General features: G+C 44.4%; 2 long non-coding RNA genes across 5 annotated transcripts in view; one reads left to right on the top strand and one right to left on the bottom strand.

The window, feature by feature from the left end:
- The window catches only part of LOC308176691, a 30472-nt gene extending 12982 nt beyond the window's left edge, over window positions 1-17490 (top strand). Inside the window, exons 1-3 of one of the 4 annotated variants that reach the window (XR_013938498.1) lie at window positions 8-73; window positions 9853-10192; window positions 12856-17490. This is a non-coding gene — a long non-coding RNA (uncharacterized lncRNA). The other 3 variants (XR_013938499.1, XR_013938500.1, XR_013938497.1) reach the window with 3 other exon arrangements.
- LOC308176695 lies at window positions 3588-21403 on the bottom strand. Its single transcript, XR_013938504.1, has 2 exons — window positions 20149-21403; window positions 3588-5059 (listed from the first exon to the last, which is right to left on the bottom strand). It is a non-coding gene; the product is annotated as an uncharacterized lncRNA (long non-coding RNA).
- Between the last annotated feature and the right edge of the window lie 5 nt (window positions 21404-21408).

Genomic DNA, 21408 nt, shown 5'->3' with positions numbered 1-21408 from the left:
GGGCCGTCCCGCACCGCGCCCTCCTCCCGCCCCGCCGAGCCGCGCAGAGCAGCGCGGAGGCTGCGCGGAGCAGGTCAGTGGTGCGCGGGGCGGCCCCTCCGGGGCACTTGGGGAAAGTGCCCAAACTTGCGTCGGGGCCGCGCTGGGATCCCCCCACGCCCCCAGCTCCCCTCAGCCCCCGGTGGCTGCGGGGCGGCGCCGGGCAGGGCAGGTGGCGGTGCGGGGCGGCCGCAAGTTGGGGTGCGGGCTGCGCGGAGCCGCCCGCCCCCGGGGCTCCGGCTGCGCGCTGGCACCGAGGGGCTGCGAGGCAAAGTAGAGTTTGTAGGCGCCGGCGTCTCTCCGGGTCGGGAGCGCTGCTCGCCCGGACTTCGGCTCGTGCGCCTGCAGCAGGGGGACCGCTGCACCTCGCCAGGTCCGCAGGTGGGGTCGGGGAGGAGGGCTGCGGGCGGTCCCCTGCCCGCCCCGGGCTCCTTGCTGCCGGTGGGAGCTCGGAGCCGCAGGCAGGGAGCGGGCGGCGAGCCCAGCCCCGGCGAGCGGTGGGGCCGGGCAGGGCGGGTACGGCGGGGACAAAGCAATACCGGGTCGGTTGTGTTTTCTTGTAAGGTTTTGGAGGGGTTAGGAAAGCCCCGTTCGGTTGTGTTCCAGTGTCGCTTTCTGTCTAGAGCTGACTTGCCTTGTGTGCAGATTAACGTGCTTCCAAAACACAGAGATGCTTTTTTATGTTAGATGCTTACCCCGAGATGCTTGTGGTTTACTGCGAGATTTAAAAGTTGCAGCTCTTCGGAGAATAGGCTGTACATACAGAACCAGAGGGGCTGAATGGCAAACCTGAACAGTCTCCTAAGTGAAAATCAGAAATATAGTCGCTAATCCATTTTGTTTATTAATGATGCTCACCAGCTGATGAGAGAGCTATCCCTACTTTATCCTGAGATTTCATTTTGTCAGATGTCTGGCGTCTCATCAATTCCTTTCATGTCCCTGGGATTTTCTCTTTTCCAGGAGCAGGCCACAGAAGCTCTCTGTGTGGGATAACCACTAAGCTCTTCTTTTGAATTCATGAGCTTCCAAATTAAACTTTCACTGACACCTGCTATCTAGCCTGGTTCAGGAGAATGGCAGCGACACCCGGGCTGTTGGGGCTCTGCTACCAAGCAAAATAAATCACAAACAAAAATAGGTGCAAAGTGCCCGGGCCAGGCTATCCAACAATTTGGAGGAGCTCTGTGAAACTGTGGCTGCTGGAAATGTAATCACAGGCTGGTTCCAGTGGAGCAAAGTTTCAACAGCAATCACCGATAGGAATGAAATCCATAGTGCAGACAGCAACAGAGATTAATCATCATCATCAATTAGCTGATGGAGTCAAACAGAACAAAAAGAATGTAAACAAAGATCTGGCTTCTCCCTCCCACCCACCCCCCCCCCCCCCGGCCCCGAATCTCACCCCACCTTTATTTATCTGGTGCCAAGGATATTTTCCATTAGTTCCAAGCACCAAAATTTAGCAAGTGTCATAACGTAAGGTCAGGACTTAATTATTTATATGGAGATATCAATCATCGCGTGGGGATGATTTATTTATCAATCACCAGAGCTGTATAACGGGATGGTGAATTCCAATTTTCTCTGGTGGTGGCTGAGCAGGGCTGGGGAGGTCCCGGCTGCTGCCCGGCCACCGCAGGAACCTGCAGAAGTTTCTGTCCAGGCCCCGCAGAGCAGGGCTTTGCTGAGCCTTTTGCATCTGGTAACTTACCAAAACGTCACCTGGGAAATCTCATGCACATTGGCTGCACCTCAGTAATGAACATTTACTGATTACGGATTATCTGGAGAATTTAGCTTTTTAAACATTATTCAAATTTTTATGTTTATGTAAGCTAATAAGACTGAAGAGATTCAGTAACTACTCTTTGCCTTGTGGTATTTGAAAAGTGTGTCCGTTGGGCTTATCTCAGCATCTTCCAGAATCACTTCAAAATACTAAAATAGAATTTTTCTGCTGGAAAAAAAAAAGTATCTGTACTCAGTATAATGCTCTTTGCTCACAATTAATGCCAAAAATCAATTTGCTAACATGCTTTTTATGTTTCTGCTGATCACAAACAGGATGGCACAGTAAAAGCTTTTATTGCCATCTGATTAGTCCACAATGGGGGTAAGTGAATAGCTTGGGCTAGCGGGGTTGCAAAAGTCCCATGCTGAATGCAGTGGATGTAGAGATGAGCATGGGGTGCTGAGCACCAGGCATCAATCCTGCTGTCGGAGTCAGTCAAAGAGATGTTATGAACTACAAGAGCCAAAGCAGGATCAGGCCCCCAGATTTTCTGATAGCTGGATGGAAGTAATGAACGTGCACATGGGATATTCCTGAATCTCCTCCTCTGGGTTTCTGCTGAAGGGTTAATTACAACCAGGGATTCTCAGAGATTTTTCCATTTATCTATCTGTTAATAGAAATGGTGCTGCTGATCTTATTTACATGATTGCATTTCAGATAGGGAGATGATTAACTCAGAGTGTGTGAAACTGGTGGGGAAAAAAGCAGACTAAGGGAAAGGAGAGATGGAAAGGAAAGCTGTGGTGAAAATGAGTTGAGCTAGGAGGGAAGGTGTTCTTTTGCTCTCCTATCATTACCTCCTCAAACTCCGCATACCACAACCCATATGCTTTACCATTAAAAAGGACTATTCGAAGCATGAGTAGTACCCCGGGCAGCTTGTGATCCCTCTGAACTTCATGGCAGGACTCCATTTTGGCAAGAGCAAGTCAATAAGCTCTCCTGCACATCCATTATACTGTTCCTGCTGATCTTAAACCAAGACAATTTATCACTGTATTTCAGTGACAGAAATACTAAAATAATATTTCACTGGGTACATAAGAGGGTGTAAATTACAGGTTAAAGGATGGATGGACTGTCCACTTCTTCGAAGAACAATTAAGACATTAAGAGTGTGGGAAAATATTTTTAGACATTAACCAATCAATGAGAATTTAAGACCCAATTCTGTTCTGAGATGATCCTCGAGCACCCCCTGGATCTTGCCCAGAGCATGTGAAAAATGAAAGATTAATAGTATTTCTTGTAGGCAACACCAGTCAGGTGCTTGTGTATTTTTATAGTATACTGGGTGTATTTATAGCATTTAGTAATGCCAGCAATGTTCAATATAAAGAGTAACAGATGACTATATCGTGAAACAAGGCACTAGCAAGGCAGGTGGGAGATGATTTCCAAAATATTGCAGTAACCAGGCAGGGAGAGATGTCGTAAGATTGTAAACATAATAGACGTAAGCGGCTTTAACCAAAGCCAGGGGTAGAGCTTCGGGTTTGTTCCAACTGATGCAAGATCGAGCCCAGCCCACGCTTTATGTGGAAGAGGAAAGCCAGGACTTGCCATGTGCAGATCCCAGCAAAGATGGCTTCCACGCTGCTCCTTCCTGGTGCATGGAAGGACAAAAGTGACAGTGAAATCACAGTTGAGTGCAAGGAGGCGAAAGGAGGGGAATAAAACTGTATTGGCTCGATTGCAAGAAACAAACCACAGATTTCCCTAATCAGACAGACGATGCCTAACTAGGGTACAAAGCAAACCATGAAGGAAGGTGGCAGATTTCACAAATTAGTCATGGCAAAAATGGTGAATTTCACAGCTTGAAGTGAATTCCTGTTATAGGATGAAACAGCACAAAGTGATTAAGAGCTCTAACAGATAGAAGTAAAGAGCATGTGAGCCTTAGTCATCTCACAGCAGCCAACACTCCTCCCCGACCTCAGCTGAGCCACAGGAGCGACACCTTCAGCCTCCGTCTGCTCCTGGTTGTGAGCGGGATGTGGTGAGGACAACCCCAAACGAGTTCCCCAGACATCTCTGGGAGTTTCTGGACGAGGGCACAACCACAGCAGTCACTGTGCTGGGAGAGGCTTCGCAGGCACAATCTGCAGTCCCAGTGCCACTACCGTGGCTCCAGCCGCAGGGCACGTGCCATGATGAGAGCAAGCCATGGGATGGCAGGGCCTGGTCTTCGTGGCATGACCCCAAGGGTGAGCAACATGGCAGGAGGATGGCTGAGAGGTTGGAACAAGCAGGGACACTGCTGCAGCACACTGGCTGCCATCTGGGGACAACCTTCCAGGTCTGGCAGCGCTGCTTTTGGAGCCGTTTGGTGCTGGCCTGTGCCATCCCGTGGTGACTGTGCCACAGCACGCATCCCTCATCGCAGGAAACAGCCCGTTCAGTGGTTTTCTTCTGAAATCCACCCATTTCCCCTTATTTCAGGGAATAAAGATGAATGTCACAAGCCTTGCAGGTGCTGCGATGTGACTTTTGCTAGCAAAACATTTCAATAGCTGTTACAGGGCATTTTCAAGGAAAGCTTTGTTATTAAGTACTGAAACCTCACCCTACCATTTGTATCCCTGCTTAGACTAAGATAAAAAATTGTGGAGAAAAATGTCACCATTGTATCTTAATTCTTTTCTTTCAATGTACGCTCTTCTATCATAGTTATTGAAAATCCATAGAGCAAAATGCAAGCAAAGTGAGCTAATACCAACTGGGATGAGGCTGCCCTGGAGGATCCTTCCTCTGGCTGCCTAAGCCTCTGTCAAACTCTTCCCCTTCCCAGACATTCCTCCTCTGTCTGTCCGGCCGGACAGCCCGGAGCAGGGTGGCTTTGCAGGCTGCCAGGAGGTTAACAAACCCCGTCCCTGGCAGGCGAAGCTGGAACTGCAGCAGAGTCACCGATGCTTGAGAGAGAAGAGTGTGCCAGCTTTCCTGTGTTTATTGAGGGCGTTCCAGCGTGGCCAGGTCTGCTGAGCCCAGCTGTATTAATATCACACAGGGAGAGGGGAAGCTGTTGAAGTTGCCAGGACCAAAGCCATGGAGGAATGTAATGGGGCAGTGCCAGTTCCTTCAGATCCCATGTGGACCTTGTTATCCGTCCACTGGAGGCAGCAGAGCACCTGCGTCCCAGAGTAGCGAATGTGCGCTGGCTGCACGGAGCCCGTCTGCACCTTGGATGGGCACCGCATGGTCACAGCCCCGCTCCTCCTGACCCAGAGAGAGGATTTAAAACAGAAGAAACAACCTAAAAGGAATCGATCGCTATTGAACAAGGATGGGAAGACAAAGTTTGAAAAGAATTAACATTTCTAAGGCATTTCTAAAGGAATGCCCTTGGACTGCTGGTAGGGAATTAGAAAAGACTTTAAAAAAGGCAGGGGTTGGGGAGAAGCCCTCTTCTCTGGGATTGATTTTTAAAACTTGGCAGATTTAAGAAGCCTTTCAGTAACATTTTGCGGATCGATGCTAATTTGATGCATCGGAGCTCAGCACTGTGCCAATTCACTGTCAAACTGATATTAACTAGGCACTTTTCTGAGCATGTTTATAGCTCAAGGTCCATTAAATATGCAGACCTGACAATTATCGCACCTCCCTTAAAATACTTAATTTGAAATGTATATCACAGCATGCATAGATGGTCTTTCACTCTTAATCAGAACAGAGCCTCGCTCCCCGGCAGCTGCGCGTCCTTGCCCTGGAGAAGGGACCGGAGGCTGTGCCCAGGCTTAAGACACGCAGCGGCCAGTGCGGCCGGATGCTGCACTCAGTGCTGCCGATGGGCAGCAAGGCCATGATGAAATCTCCTAGGGGCTGATCTTACATCCCCCATCTCTACAAGAAGCAACCTCCTGAAAGTCAGTTAATTTAAGTAAACGACACTCATTGAGCTAGCAGTAACTATTTGCATTGGGAAAGGCTGCAGGATCAGTTACGTAAACTTTCAGAGTGGCATTTGAACTCGAATGCCTTGTGATCTGACATCCAGGTATAGCTGGGAGCTAAATAAGAGTTGCTTTGTTTTTAAATAATTGCTAATTTGAGCCAAAGATGCAAGAGAAGCTGGTATTTAAATTGGGGTCCCTTTTAATTCCATTAAAACCCTCACAGAAATGGTTCGAGAAATGTTGGTAACTCTTTCTGCTCAGTGTGACTCTCAAATGCAAAACTCGTCCCTTCTGAGTTTGGAGAACCAAAGCAGCAGTCAACTAGTAATGCGCATATATGGATGACTAAGTTTAGGCAGCCACATTTGAATATTTGATTTAATATGCCTTCGATTTTATATCCTGAAATGAGTACACTACTTAACTCAAAGATCAATTAATTTTTGTTGCTTTTAAGTTCTTTAATGGAAGACGTTACATAAATAATTATTTAATAGACGTTAAAAGTTTTTTTGCATGACCTGCCTAATCTGCTTAAAGCATATAAATCAGTCTGAGCTGAATCAGTAAAATAATTTCAGAAATTTGAAAGCTGCATCGGAAGTTGGACTAGTGCATAAGAAGGAATAAAAACATTGCTCTTTCATTCGGCAAAAAAACAAAGCCAAAAAAAAAGAACACCAAAAAATCCTACAGATCTTCAGTTTCCAAAGGTTTGGACATCTTGTTTCTCAGGAATTACAAAATTCATTTGTGAAAAGAGCTGTGAGATAAAGGAAGAAAGTGTAAAAGTATCATCATGGTCAATAAAAGATATGAATCTGTGGGCACATATAGGGGCAGATGCTATGAACCTCCTCTTCGTGGTGTAGCTCAGAATAGTAGTTATTTTCTTCATTTTAGCAGATGCCAAAGACTCAGAGAAACAAGTGCTTACAGAAGGCAGCCCTTGTTTCTCATGGCAGAAATGTATTTGCTTGGTTTCTCCTGTAAGAGAAGTGATAGTCCTGTCCTAATCTGCAGTGACTGAAACCTGTTCATTTGGAGGTTATCAAAGGACTGGGATGGGGGTGACAGAGCATGACCAAATACTATTTCATTTATGTGTCTCCCACTGCAGGGCTTACTCCATCCGACACAGACTTCAACATCTGCCAGTTGTAGGGAGAGTTTGTTCCCTGCCATCTCTACAGTGTTTTACAAAGGCTTCTATTCTTTATTCCAGCTTTCCCCAAGGGTATACTTCATCACACTTGCTTCTAAAGAAAAAAAAAAAGGCAAAAAACCCACACACAACACCACTTTCACCACTTTCCATCTACAAAAGCTAGTTTGTTACTTTTCTGGCTTTTCTTCACAACAGCTACTTAGATCAGCCACAGCACACGGCCAGCCTTTCTTGCTAACTGTGTGTCCCCTGTTCACAAAGTCCTGGGACGGTCCTTGAAAGAACCAGTTGCAATTCCCTAGTAGGATGGTTCTCATCGACTTCTGAGCTACAGAGATCAAATTGAGGAAGCTGCTGCCCACTCAGGGATTACTCTCTCCTGCCTTTACTCAGCCCTGCCCAAGCTCTCACGTCTCCACTGCTTGCTATCACCCAGTGCGGTGCCATCGCAGCCAGGGCAGCTCCTCCAGCACTTGATGTCGGTGCTTTTCCCTCACAGATGAGGGGGAAAATGCTTTCCAGCTGCCCCTTCTCCCCCAGGGACTGACGACAATATCATTTCACATCTTGAAACACAGGTCTTGGAGTTAGTGGTGCAACAGCTAGACGCAGAGGTTTTATGGTTATGATACAGAACACTTAGAGGGATTTTTTTTTCAACATCTTAAATCTAAAGTTACTTTCCCATCTTTAAAATAATTATTTCACCCGTTCCTCAAAAAAAAGATTTTTTAGTGCTTTGGCATACACAGGCTGTGTTCTGTTTACACTGCCACCCGTGGAGGACCCAGCCCAGCACCACAGCGTTCAGTACCACTTGTCCCTGTAGCGTAATGGGAGCCACTGCCCTAAGAGCTTGCAGCTTGTCAAGTTCTTCTAACCCTGCACCTTATACGTGGGTCTCCAGCACTGATGGCAGTCTGGAAGTACCATCTACAGCCAAGACATCACTGCACTTAACGGCATTGTGTTGTTCTAACTACGTCACCGTTAACCTTCAGCGCAGCGTTTTTAATTCAGGATACCAGAGGCAGCTCATTTAGCCTCTGGATTACATCGAGAGAAGTCTGAATTTCAGTTAATGTCAAGAGTTTATCTGAAGTCTCTTATAACATCTGCACGTTGCTAGCATAGAAATCCATCTGGTTTTCATAAATATTTGATAGGGCTGTATCATCCTCCTCATCATCATCATTTTGGGCTCCCCCTCCCCCATGCAATCACAATCTGCCTCAGAGTCATCACGGAAAGTCGGCTGGCGATCCTATAACAAACCCCATTCAAATTCTGTCTGAAAGGGAGCTAAGGCTTCACCCTGCTGCTCAAAGAATGATATGCTAAATGCAAGCTTCCCAGGGGCTTGGCTGCAGCCCAGCGCTTTGTGATTTCTGGTTCTCCTTCCTGATGTGGGCTGTGACCTTGGGACCTAACTCCGGGCAGATCGCTGGAGTTCACCCGGCCTCCTGCGCTCGCTGTAAAAATGCAGCTCTGAGCCCCGCTGCCTCGTCCTGCTCATCACAGCACGGGCAGCTGCCTGCTGCTATGCCCAGCTGAGAGCCGCGCTGCAGCGTGCAGGCGGGTGGGCAGCAGGTAGCAGCGCCAAGGCTCGCGTCCCCTTCTGCCACTGCAAGCACGTCACCGAGCAGTGTTGTTAAGTGGCAGAAGTTATTAGCTAACTTCCAAGCATGAAAACGCATTTGCAGAAGAGGTTTAAATTACGTTAGCCAAAGGCATTTTCTGTGGACACAGCCAGAAAATGGCTATAATTGGAGATCTCCAAATAGCTGTTGTGCCCTTTGTATTTACATGGGAAAAATAACTTGACAGATTATATTAACATGAGAGGTGTTTTTTTAAAGTTTTAACATTAGTACTCATTTATAGTACACTGTGGGTGTCTAGGATGCTTTACTGACAAACGCGCGTTCATGGCCAGAGGAGCTGATAACCTAAGATTGTAACATGACATTTTTAACAGAAAAATTGTGTAATTGAGAGGAGTTATTGCCCCTTGAAGATTACATTCATTATAGACTGTAAGAGAGATATGTCTTTAGAATGACTGCACTTCCCTTCAGTTACACAGCTATTTAGAAATACGATTGTTTGAGCTTATGTACCTAACTGCAGGTTGTTATAGCCAAGTTATTCAATGAAAGCAACTTTGGGAAAGGTCTAACAGACACAGGCTGCTTTTTTGTGCCTTTATTCGTTCCAGATTTTTCAAGGACATACCTTCTGGAAATGCTTGTACCTTCCTATCTAGGTTCCTTAGGACAGAGAATACTTTGAAAAAGAGGGACTTCTAAAATTATTTTACAAGTCTTTTAGATTTGTTACTTCACCAGTAATTATCAGTGATTTTTCAGCACAGCAAGCGATACAGAATTAGCTTTAAAACCAAAGAAAAGCAGAACTTGTCACTGTTTCTGGTCTTCAAAGTATTATACCTGATATTTTTAGTGATTGGCATTACCGTGAAGGGATCTCCTCTGTAATGCAGCCCTACCCCTTACTTTACATAGATCCTTTTAGAAATGTTTTTTCTACTATCTGTTGTGAAGACGTGAGAGAATCATTACATTAAGTAGTTCTTTGTAAACAAGAAACCAATGAAACCAAGAAGCTCCCTCTGCAAGATGCTTGTCACTAAGATACCACTGGCAAAACACTCATCAGCTGCCTGGATTAGTCTTAAAAGTGGTGATCCTCCACTGGAGGACATCAGTGTAGACTCATCAGGCTTTTTGGTTTCACTAAGAACAAATCTAAAATTAAACTCTTAAAACTGTACAAAATTGTTTTGGATCCAGTGCTGCTGCTACACTGCTGCTTCTGTACCAGCATTAAAGGTGCAGCACACATGAGAAACACCTTTCTCTATGTGCTGGAGAAGTAACAGCCTGTCTCAGACCTGGCCAACCCCATCCCCTCAACATTTCTAGGGCAAAGAAGTAGCGAGGAGCGCTGGCACGGTGGGGACCCACAACTGCAGTTGACAGGGCCCTGCCTGCTCCTTCCTTCCAGGAAAGACCTTCTCTTCAGAAAGCAAACCTCTAGCTACTCATCCCTATGTGACTTGGAGACCTCCTCTGATAGCCCTTCACGTCAGCAGCCTCATTGCTGGCCTTGCCTTACTAACAGCTGCTCCTTCTGCCTGCTGTTCTCCTGACATCGCTGCTGGCAGGACAGAAAGCAGACCTCCGGAAGGGGGCACGACCTGGGTTTATCCACACCTGGATGTGGGGATATCCACATGGCCAGGACGGATAACAACACACACAGGTGAGCACAGCAGAGGAAGCAGCAGCTCTAGCTCAGAGACGTCTCTGCCTTGGAATTCCACCTAGTGCTACATGGCATTAGTGGAGCAGAGACCGCACAACCAAGAGGCACTCCTGCGATCTGATCTGGCTCTTGTGCATGTGATTAAAGCCTCCACCTCTCTTTTTTTTTTTATTTTTTTCCTCCCAGTGATATGCCATCTAGCTGTTGCACAAAGCTGGCAGCTATGCTACGCTGGACACTCTCCCTGTCCAGCTATTAAACTGCCTTGTCGCTTTCTTTTGTCAGGGCTTCTTTTTCCCCCCTAATATCTCACCTAAACTTTTTCTTTCTTAGCTTCAGGCCATTGCTCCCTGGCCTACAATTTTCTCAGACTGTGAATAATTCCCTCCCTTCGTTCCTATTGTTACCTTGAAGGTATTTATAGACTGTGATCATGTTCCCCTTGAGCCTTCTCTTTCACTAGACTCTGAATTTAGCTTTCTCAGCCTCTTCACATGCTATACTCTCTAATCCATGTATCATTGCCCTCCTTTGTTTTCATCATCTTCTTTTGAAGGTTGGTAACTAGAAATACACAGCATCATGGCTTTGCACAGCCATTACTTATATGGATTTACATGCAGTTCCCCCAGTTATCTATATCATCTTACCCAGAGGCACTGTTTTTGTTTATATTGGTTTATTTTATGAAATCTCTCTCTTCTCTCCAAATTTAATTTGGCAAATGAAAATATACTGAATAACTCTCGATTCTGCTGCCAAGGTATAAACAGAAGAAAGCAAGGCTAAAGAATGTATCTGACAGCAAAAACTCCTAGGGTCAACTTCTGTTTGAGGCAAAAACCTTGCAAGAGTTAGGTGCAGCCTTCTGCGTAGGTGAGCTGCTCACCTGGGAGGAAGAGCTATCCGCGGGACTGTGCCTGTGCCCACTGCAAGGGCCTCCCTCTCTGCCATGCTGGAAAGTAAAGTTAGCTACCCAGCCCAAACCATTCAGTTTTCTCCATTTAGCATGGCTCTCTCAGTTTTATTGCTGAAATAAGAGTTTCTGACTTATGGAAAACTCTAATTTTAGTTTCATTTAAGATTTAAATCCTTACTTTTAAAACTTGTCATGGAATACAAAATTCTTGGGAAGGAAATTTAGTTTTGGGAAAGGAGAAACGCTTCGTCTTGAGGTTTTTGATCTGCCCTAGATCTACCCTCTGGTCTGGCGGCACTGCCAGATCCGCCCTTGTGACCCCTCGAGCTGAGCCCACCCAGCTCGGGGCTGGGTCCGCCTGCCCCATGCAGTGCCCAGCAAACCCCACTGCTCAGCAGGCTGCTGTGGTTCATGAAGTGAGACTCTCTCTCTTCACCTTACTGCTTTTTTCTTTTCCTCCTCCAAACATTCATAACAGATCTAGCAACGAGAAACATACAAAGCAAAAAGCCTCAGGAAAAGGTTGTATCACATTGTGGGAAAGGAGACCAGAGCTGGGAATGAGAGCTTTGTATGGGGGAAGAGTTACAGCTTCCCCAGAAAAAGAGGAAGGATGAGGAAGGGAGAAGTCTGAACATAAATTTGTGAAGTTAGGCCACAGTAAGATTTCTAAGAAAATCAAAGTACTGGAAGATAGAAAAAACCTTCTAAATTGTAGCATGGGTCCCTTTGTGCATGTGCCCAGATTAGATTTCTGCACATCTCCCGTTCACTCTGATGGCTGCGTGGAACCTGACAGTAATGATGTCCCCTGTAGGACAGAATAATCTATCATGCTAACCAGTGCTCTCCAGCTCTCCCCTGTACTTCTCCATCACTCTATCAGCCCTCTCTTTTTACTTAACTCTCTGTTGTTTGAAACAAAGCTGACTTTCCATCCTGGGCTTCTGTTAGATTGCATCTAGGGTCTTAGTTCTGAAAATTTATGAGGAAATAAATACTTTTATTAATAATAACATTTAAAATAACTAATTCTTAGTTCTAAGTTTATTGGGAAAAAAACCTCTAATAACTACTAACAGCAATGAGTAGCAATGGCAGCAATGACTACCAACGTTTAGGACACGTCAAGCTTTCCAAAAGATCTTCCATCATCACACTATACAAATATTTACTCTTAGCAGTACAACCAATTTTACTACCACTTCACCCGCCCCGTCAGAGCCACGGCTGACTTCATACAACAATATGAAATGGACTAACATCTGCAGGGCTCGTTCATGTGAGAATCGAGCTACCTGAATAATTCATTGCTCTGCTCCGTGGTTGATCCAAAACTAGTGGGGGGAAGAATTGCTTCAGGTGTGTCCCAAAACCAAATGAGTTTTTCACTTTACTCACTGAAACAGAAGTCTTCAGAATTTAAAATAATTTCTGATAAACTTTTTTTTTAATGATCAAAAAGAATTTTTAAGCTTAGAGTAATTCGTAAGATATTTAGTGAATTGTCACCCTCATTTAAAAAAATAGTTTACAAAAATGTTGTAAATGAAAGATTTCAGTAAGGTTTAAGTAGGAATTCTAAGAAGCTATAATCTCCTGCCTCTCAGATAATCTGTGTTTTTAATGGAGGCCAAAATGCACTCTGGAAATTGACTGCTGCTTCTGTCTGTTAGTTAATTATTAAATTCTAAATGTTTGAAATATGCATTGTAAGATGACTTTATTTTAATTTTCCCAGCAGACGCATTGACAACTCCTGGATGATACTGCACTGAACTGTCCTCTTTAATGACATTTTCTTTTTAATAATCATTGATCCACACAAATTTGTCAGTTCCTAAATAGGAGCTCATCACTCACGTTGCTTGTGAGAGCTCTGTCAGGGGCTGAACGTGGCACAGAAGATCTCCAACTAAGAAAGCCTGCCATGTAATCACGTGATACCTTGGATTTGATTTGGATCCTAATTTTCTGTGGCTGTTCTAAATACAACAGCGTACCAACATGCCTCTGCTTTTTGTCCCTGTATACTGACAGTGTTAAGAGAGGGAAGATAAATCCTGTGATGAAACATCAGCAAAATAAACTCTCTTGGAAAGCACTATTTCCTGTCTGTCCCTAAGAGCAAGAACCTCTTATCCCTGTCTTCACCCTAAATATCACCGTTTTCTCAAGTTATCGGTTAACTGATTAGCCAGCCCAGCCCCTTTCTCCATGCACAAGGAACACAAAGGTCTTGGTCACCCTGCAGCAGAGGATGGGGCTGGCTTCCCCTGGCGGCAGGAGCAGGCCCGGGGACCAGGCAGGCAGCGCGCCCTGCTCCCAGCAGCAGGCTGGGCTTCATGCTCACCAAGCTGGGCTCTGCCGCACCGACAGCCGGGTGGGAGAACGGGCAGGGAGAGTGCAAGGAGCCCCCCGTGATGAGGCACCGATCAATTAGTTCTGCTTTTCCTGATCCCCTACTAATGGATGGTGCTGGCAGAGTCAGCCCCGTATCCCCTTCCAGACACCACAGACTTCAAAACATACAAACTGATGTCTGGCAAAGACAGCACAAGGTGTGACTACGAAAGGCAAGAAAAGAGGGGTGGGACTGTCCAGAGAGACAAAGGGGGGAAAAAAAGGCATGCAAGGGAAAGGTGCAAGCTTGAGAGCAAGAGCTGAGGACTTGAAGGCAGGAGTGAGAAGGAGCCAGACGAGCTGAACAGAGAGCTGCTATCCCTGCCCCAAGGAACTGGTGCAATGGAGCACAGGAGGCTGCCCAGCCACAAAAGGCTGCTTTTAAAGAGACCTAGGAGGCCAGAGGAGCAGGGAAGGCATATGCAGATGATGAATACAGGCACAAACTTGGGGTAGAACATAATTTAGGTGACTTGCAGCACTTCCTGTGGCAGCGTGTCTTACTGAGTCTCCCATAGCCTGGGCCTTGCATCAGTGAAAGCATGACAAAGCCTTGTGGTTTTTTGTTTGTTTTGTTTTTACTGCCCTAGGTGTTGTTCTAGTCATCTTGAATGTTGCAAAAGCAAACACCTGCTTGAAATTAAATTGTAACCTGTGGCATAAAAGCACATGTGAAGCCATGAAAAGCCATTGCTAACATTGCAAAGTGATGTCCTGGAGGGTCTGGTGCGAAGGAGCAACTGCATCTTCCAGCTGCTGTGCAGAGCCCTGCGGGACATAACCCTCTGCCCCTTTCTCTCCTCCTCTCTGCCCTTCTTTACAACTACAGCGAGAAACAGAGATCAATATTGTATTGTGACTTCTTTCTTGAGTCCCATAGGAAAAAAAAGTTAGGGAAGAAAGTCCTTTCCCAGAGAATCCCCTGGTTCAGGGGAGAAGATCCAGAAGATCCTTCAGGATCCAGCCAAGACCACTGCAGTATTTATTCCTTTTCCTGTGACTCACAACAACCTCCGCAGATTACCACCCCCCTAGGAAAGCACAGCTCGCAGACACACGATGCTCCACTTCCTCCTATTCCTTTCCTCACAGTCTCCCCTGAGCAGAAGGGTTTACAATCCTGCCCTCTTTTCATCTGGCAGACCGTACCCTGATCTCATTCTCTGCTGCAACACAAACAATAAGCCAGGAATCCCAGCGTGCTTTGTCTGGGTAATATTCCATTTCTCTGTCAGACTTTAGGTCAGGTGGCAATTTGGGGCGAGGTATCATCTGTAAAGACAACAAACACAAGAAACAATCTTTCTTCCAAGCAAAGGATAAACTAGATGGCACAAGTGATTTTCTCTGTCACTACTGCCTTTGTTTCTATAATGGAATAAAGTGCTGGACAAGGAGAAGGATTTAATGCTTTGACTGTCATGATGGATACTACCAAAAAGCCCAGCTTAATTCATCTCTGCGCTGCCCTATAAGGGGCAGTATGGTGTGCCCAGCAATTTAGTGGCATTTCTCTTCTGCGCACAGCTGATCTGCAGAGCACAGCGTGTTCCCCTTGGAGGATGTCAGGAACTGCAAAGATACGTGGCTTGGATGGCTAGGGGGTTGAGTATCTGGGCAAACTTAGAGGCTAATTTTGTCTTTTGTTCCTCATCTTTAGTCTTTGTCAGACATTTCAGGTCTACAATGAATTCCTAACACCCACATCCTGCCCATACGGCTCTGTGAGTGTTAAAGCAAGGAGAGCTCAGGGGAAACGCATGGGTTACAGCATTTCCTTTCAGTGCAAACCCAAGGACTGCCTCGAGCAGGTTCATGGGCTGTTCACTGCGGAGCTTAGGAAAGGACAAGAGCTGAACTCCTGATGCCAGCACAAAACTCCTCCAAACAGTCTGTTTTTACGATCCTCTTCATTATATGGTAAATATCTTACAGGCAATCTGTTGTTTTACTTCTCAAACGAGAATACAAGTCCAACCCTTACCAACAGCAAGCTACCAGCTCTCAGCCTCGTGTAGTTGCTTTTCCTAGGCAACTGAAGAAAAAAAACCAACAACTTCTGAGCAGGTTTAACAAAGGAAACCAAAGATAATTACATTTATGGTTCATAAATGTGAAGGTGACTTGTGGATGTTTATACTGCTCAGACAGAAATGTTGTTAAAGGGAACAAGATGTCATGATCTTATGGTATCCTATTTTTTTTTTTCTGTGAAGCAAAACTCTGTAGTACCGGAGGGTGAATAGCTTTCTTCTGCTGTTAGCCCCTCAATTCTATTAAGAAATTCTTGAATATTATTTCCCTGCCTCTTCCCTCTTTTTATTCACCATAGAGAGGAATGCTTTGCTTAAACTCCATGGTAGTCAGGGAGTGTCTCTGCTGACACTGGATCACATTGTCATTATGATTTAGGGTTTCACTGATCGTGCTTTATTATTTTCGTATTTTCCAAAAGGTTTTAACTCGCATTTTATGTGTTCGTTGAATTGTTTAAAGTGAAGGGGCTCTCAGTCTCCATTGCCATACTGAAAGGAAATAGAGGAGAGCTTGCTGTTATTACCATGCAAGCCAGACAGTCTGAACAGTGTCTTTTAGCCAGATGTAAATCCACAATTATAAATCACCATGGGAAGGCGAATGGCAATCACTGCATTTTGATTTACTGCCACAATACTTTTCATATAAATATACTGACCAGAATAGGGAATTGAGATGTATTTTCCATGTCTTTATGCAACAAAGAGCTCTCCTTAAAGCACCATTTATGCTAGAAGTCAAAAGAGTATCTCTGAGTAAAACTGCTCGCAGAAGAAACAAGAGATAGTGCCAGATTGATGCTCAGTAGAGGAATAAAAAATCTGCTGCATGGCACAACTACGTAGAGCTGTATAATTTCTCCAGATTAGGATGTACAGCATGTGTAGTTGTGTTCACATAAGGTATAAATAGTTCCCTCTGCTTTGAAGGGAAGGGCTGTCCTGGGAGTTAGGGGCAATCAGAGTTTTAGTTCCTACTTTTCCATAGACTTTCGTGGTATTTTCTGCAAGTCATTTAATTTCATTGCGCCTAAGTTTCTTCATCTGTAAAATAAATCCTTTGAATACAATTGGATCAGCTTCATACAGCAAATTACATCTGATGCTGAATCATGTCTTTTATCTCTCTATCTGTCTGCTTATTTTTATTGTGAGCTCCTCAGGGCAAAGACTATCACTTGAAGTCTCATATATAATAAAAGTGTCTTTAGCACCACAGAACCCCAGTCTCACGGACTAGAAGCTCACTGTAATAAAAAAACAAATGTGGCCAGCCATTCAAATTCAAATAATGTGTTCAAATCAAAGAAAATCTGTACTTAGGACCTTCTCTCATGAATACTCTGGTCCCCAAAACAGATATCCTGTTTAGGTGCATCCCTGGACAGATGTAAAACACTGGGTACACTTTAGCCTTTGGCCAACTGGAAGCCTTAAAAAAGCTTTCTTGCAACAACAGAGTATTTACGAATAAAATAACAAAGACTGCAGGCTGGGCAGGGGGTACTCATCAGTTCAATGACCTTAACAAGGGACTGGAAGGGAGCATTAGTGTTCTCCAACCCCTGTTTTCAGTTTTAGGAAGAGGTTAGCTGGTCTGAACGTACCTGAGCTGGAGAAAATCTAAAAAGGGATTTTTATATTTGTATGGACACATGGAGAAGTTTCCAGAAGAGAGAGCTAAGAACACAAACAGGTCTGCCTGTTCTTAGAAGAGCCTAGACCAGGGCTACCAGCCAGGTTTTGCTGCATACCCACAGAGCATGAAAAGACCAAGAAAATTTAAAAATAAATTGTTTTCTTGGAAGACAGAAGGTAAAATTGTGCTCTTGCTGAAAATGTCATCTCCTGATAGAGAGACAGAATAGAGATACAACCTGAACAGATATTTGACAGGGATCTGGTCTGCTGAACAGTTTCAGAGCAGTTTGCTGTACTTCACCTGGTCTGAAATTGAAGAATAGCAAAAATTGATTTTTATTTTTTTTAATGGGTAGATTTGATAGCTCTGAGCATTAATTACAGATAAATGCAGAGGCTCATTAGGCTGTATAAACACTCTTGAGAGCGGTGGGAGGAGGTCCTGTGTTGTTGTTTTGAAATCAGTCCCTGAGCAAGAAGCTTATGCATGAACTGCAGACAAAACTTAAGTGCATCCCACCAGACTTTGGTTGCAAGTCCCAAGCTCAGAGTTGGGCCCTAATGATAGGTTCATGATGCATTGCTTGTTATTTTCCATACATATTAAACTCATTTTGTTCACAGAAGAGGTCTCTAGGGTCAGCAAACTCGTGATGTTCATTGCCCTTAATGGTATTAACACCTTATGTGGCAGTCATTCTGCATTTCTGCTTGCTGTGCCTGCATTTTAAAGAACATTATTTTCTACCAGAAAAACATTTCTGTTCTTGCAATCAGTGCTCGTTTTTGTAAATTAAGGAATGACTTGTGCCAAATTGTTCTCTTTTACTCTCTTCCAGGATTATCTGCAATGTAGCTTATGCTACTGTCTGTATATCTATTGCGTGCTTTACAAGAAAATGAAATCATTACACACAACACAAATTACTAGCCCCCTTTCATAATCACACACTCCTAATTGGCACGTAAGCACTAAGATCACTGTAATACATGCAGTAAAATGTCTCCGACTTTTTTTTTCCTCCCAGGTTTAAAGGTCAACAAGAATATTTTTCTTTAATTTGACAGGCACACAAGAAATAATGCAAGACTCATTTATGGTCAGGTAATGCACAAAGAAATCTATAAATCAAGCTAAGGGGAATATTAGATCATGCTCATATCTGAACCCATCTGGCTTAGTTCACGAAAGAATCAATATGAGGCAGAGCGCTCAGTATTACTAGTGATTTATGCTCTTGCATCTAAGGGGAAAAACATTTGCAATTTTTAAGTCGCTTCATCTCCTCCTGAAACAATAGGATATGGAAAAGGAACTACAGTTAGCTATTACAACATATACATAGGTAAGTAATTTGATGACAACTTATAGCTGGAGGAGGATGGGTTCCTTCTTCCACTTAATGACTCAGCACTTTGACTTTTTTATTTTGTTTAGTATTCTGATTTTCCTCCCTCCAAGGTACTATTAGTATGGAGCTGCTAAGAAATAAACCTAGCCAGGTTTCCATGCCTTTGATTTTCGTAGATTAATTGCAATTCAGAGTTCTCAGGCACAGTACTGTTAGTCTAATGTATTGTAACCTACACAACATGCAGCTTTTCTTCATCGTCTTCTTTCAAATACTTTCACCAATAAACCCCACACCCAAAAAAATCATCATGACCAAATAGTAATCCTACCACATTAGACACATACGCTTTTGATCATTCTGTGAACATCCAGGATTTATATGCAAGCTTTCTATGTATATACTGCAACTCAACTAAATAAAATCTCCAGTTGGCCTTAAGTTCAGCCTCCCCAAGAGGCAAGATGAAAAGTGTCAGGCAGCGCTGCAGTTTGCTGTGTAACGCACAGGGCTGGGAGGCAGAGGGGGAACGAGAGATTTCACAAGGCAATTAGAGTATGAAAAACAGATACTGCAGCGATGGGTGCCATAAAGGCATCAGGGGAACTGGGACAAGTAAAACATCCATTTCAGCTACAGTGATTTGTTTTACATACAGCGCTAATATCCTTCATACAAACACTGAATGCAGCTTAATTTAAATCCAGAAAGGCATTTAGACTAAAGGGAGAGCCTGACATATTTTTCTCCCATCTAACGTGCACAAGTAGAATCAATAATTTTCCCAGTATATGTTGATAAATTATTACATCAGACATTATTGATCCAGCCAAAGAAGAAGGACGTCAAAATAATGGAAATCAGATGGTTGTGATTAGAAATGCTTGGAATATTCATTTGGAAACAGCTGATAACTAAAATGGTTCACAGGCTTTACAGTTATTGATTTAATAAATAGAATAAGCCCTGCTGATCCCAAACAAGGTTACTTGTATAGGTATTTCAGGGTGTTGCGCTACTGAAAGCCAGTCTATATGTCTTCTGTATGCGTGGGAATTATATTTTAGTTCACCACTCTGAAAACATTAATTTTAAACACGTGTTCCTTTCAGCCACAATTTTCTACTGCATTTTGCAGCTGAAGCTTAGACTTCATTCTAGTAGTAGGCTTAGTACTCTTTGAAGTATTCATCTAAAAGACTTTCACATGTTTGTGTCATTATTAATAATGAATATGTTCATTAATTTACACATGCTTTACAAACACTGGGCAGGATCCAAGAGCCTCCTGCGTGAGGAGCAATGCGCTGAGGCGATGCTATCGATTCTTTCTTGGGTATATCCTTTCAGCAGATAATAATACATCAGTGTTGCACCTTTCAACCCCAAAGATTCCAAAACATTTTCTGAACCAAAGAGGGCACTGTGCATGCTAGCAGAGATCACATCATCTCTCACAGGAAGGGAGGCACCTTTGAGGCACCGTACAGCAATATTCTGGCAACACAGAGAATTCAGGAGCTATGCAGGCAGGGCGCAGAGATTGCCATATCACTCACTATGCACAGTGGAGAGGAAAAAAAGAGATAGAGCATGATTTACCTGTAGGACATGGTGAGGATACAAATTCCACAGCTTTCTCTCCCTTTGTCTTCACACCACTGGAGCCTCTTCCATTTCAGAAGTCCCACTTATCTCTTTGTTTCTTCCCTCACTGGCTTTATGATCCCAAAACTATGCTTCAGACTGGGACTCAGTTTCCTTTTTGCAATCCTAGCCTTCTTCCTCCACGCTTCCACCTTGTCCCCAGCTGCCCCTTCTCCATAAAAATACTCCTGCATCACACACCCGCCAGCCAGCAGCCCCACACTTGCCCTTCCCATCTCCCCTGGGCTGAGCTGGCCCTTCTGCAGTGCACCTCACGAGTGCCAGATACGACCCCTTCCTGGCCCCTGGGCTACTGTCTTTCTCTGAGCACCTCAGAAGTAAGTAAGAGGTACTAGCCACAGAAAGGCCACAACAAAGACAAGAAAGCAATGCCAGGCTCCTTGCAAAGGCTTTGAATACTTTTGATGAGAGTTATAGCTACCAGCTGGGGCTTGTAAGGACTGAGTGGACCCAGAATCTGTTTCACTTGTTCTCTCACAGACAGCGTTTTCAGCATCCTGGTACCCCCAGGAGCAGGCTGGAGCATTGCCTCTATGAAGGGTAATTTAACTGAGTGTATAATGCAAGTATTATTGCCACAGTCCTGAATTATGAAAGAGAAGCAGAGCTTCACTGCATCTCTGCGAAACCATGGGGGGTTGGTCACATCTCATCAGTCTCAAAAGTCCTTCTAAAATATGGTAACACAGGAAATATGTATGTGCAGATATGGCTCATTGAAAGTCAAAAAACTCATATCCCATCTTCTTTCCATGCTTGGGATTTTTCCAAAGTTTCTCTTGAGCATGAGAAACCAAATATGTTTTCCTTCAGGTCTTCAGAAACTCCTTGCTCTAGTTCGGGTGTAATGAATACCAACTGACTGTTGCATTGACACTAGTTATAAAACCTGAGCCCCACGGGACAGCAGTATAGTGTGAAAAATGAAAACATCCATATGTACTTCTCATTTGCTGTGAGTAGAAGGTGATCCTGAAAATGAATTCTGTATTTCTTCCCAGTCATCCTTCACCATGGCCAAGACCTAAAAACCTGAGCTTTCCCCTGCCAGGTGTGCATGTGGCAGTCGTAGCAGCTGCATCAGAGTTATATTGCACGGGTGACAAAAGTCATCTTCCAGATAGGTAGAAAATGATACAAGCTCCCTAACACGACTGGATTTATCATTCCTGCTCTGCATTATTTAAAGGTACG

The sequence above is a fragment of the Anser brachyrhynchus genome (assembly GCF_964034855.1).
Source record: "Anser brachyrhynchus genome assembly, chromosome: 12".
Taxonomy (NCBI): Eukaryota; Metazoa; Chordata; class Aves; order Anseriformes; family Anatidae; genus Anser; species Anser brachyrhynchus.
The sequence above is the reverse complement of the archived record's forward strand: the minus strand, read 5'-3'. Positions and strand labels throughout refer to the sequence as shown.